We start from the raw sequence: 532 nt of genomic DNA, 5'->3' as shown, positions 1-532 counted from the left end.
AAGACCAAGGATGAGAGGAGGAGGAGGAGCATGAAGACCAAGGACGAGAGGAGGAGGAGGAGGAGGATGAAGACCGAGGACAAGAGGAGGAGGAGGAGGAGGAAGGAGGAGGAGGAGGAGGATGAAGACCAAGGACGAGAGGAGGAGGATGATGAAGACCAAGGATGAGAGGAGGAGGAGGATGAAGAGCAAGGATGAGAGGAGGAGGAGGAGGATGAAGACCAAGGATGAGAGGAGGAGGAGGAGGATGAAGACCGAGGATGAGAGGAGGAGGATGAAGACCAAGGATGAGAGGAAGAGGAGGAGGAGGAGGAGGAGCATGAAGACCAAGGATGAGAGGAAGAGGAGGAGGAGGAGTGGACAAAAGAGAAAGAAGAGGTAATGAAAGAGTGAAGATTTTCCAGCATCTGGCACAAATAACTTATACCAACTATGGATATACATCACTTACATGTTTTGTAACTTGTGTCAATAAAGTTTTGTTAAGTGGATTCCACTCGTTCGTTCGAAACGAGACATTTAGTTTTTTTTT

The sequence above is a fragment of the Seriola lalandi genome, unplaced genomic scaffold (assembly GCF_002814215.2).
Source record: "Seriola lalandi dorsalis isolate HSWRI2012SDOR001 ecotype SW California unplaced genomic scaffold, Sedor1 jcf7180002054532, whole genome shotgun sequence".
NCBI lineage: Eukaryota > Metazoa > Chordata > Actinopteri > Carangiformes > Carangidae > Seriola > Seriola lalandi.
Note: the sequence above shows the minus strand (reverse complement) of the source record.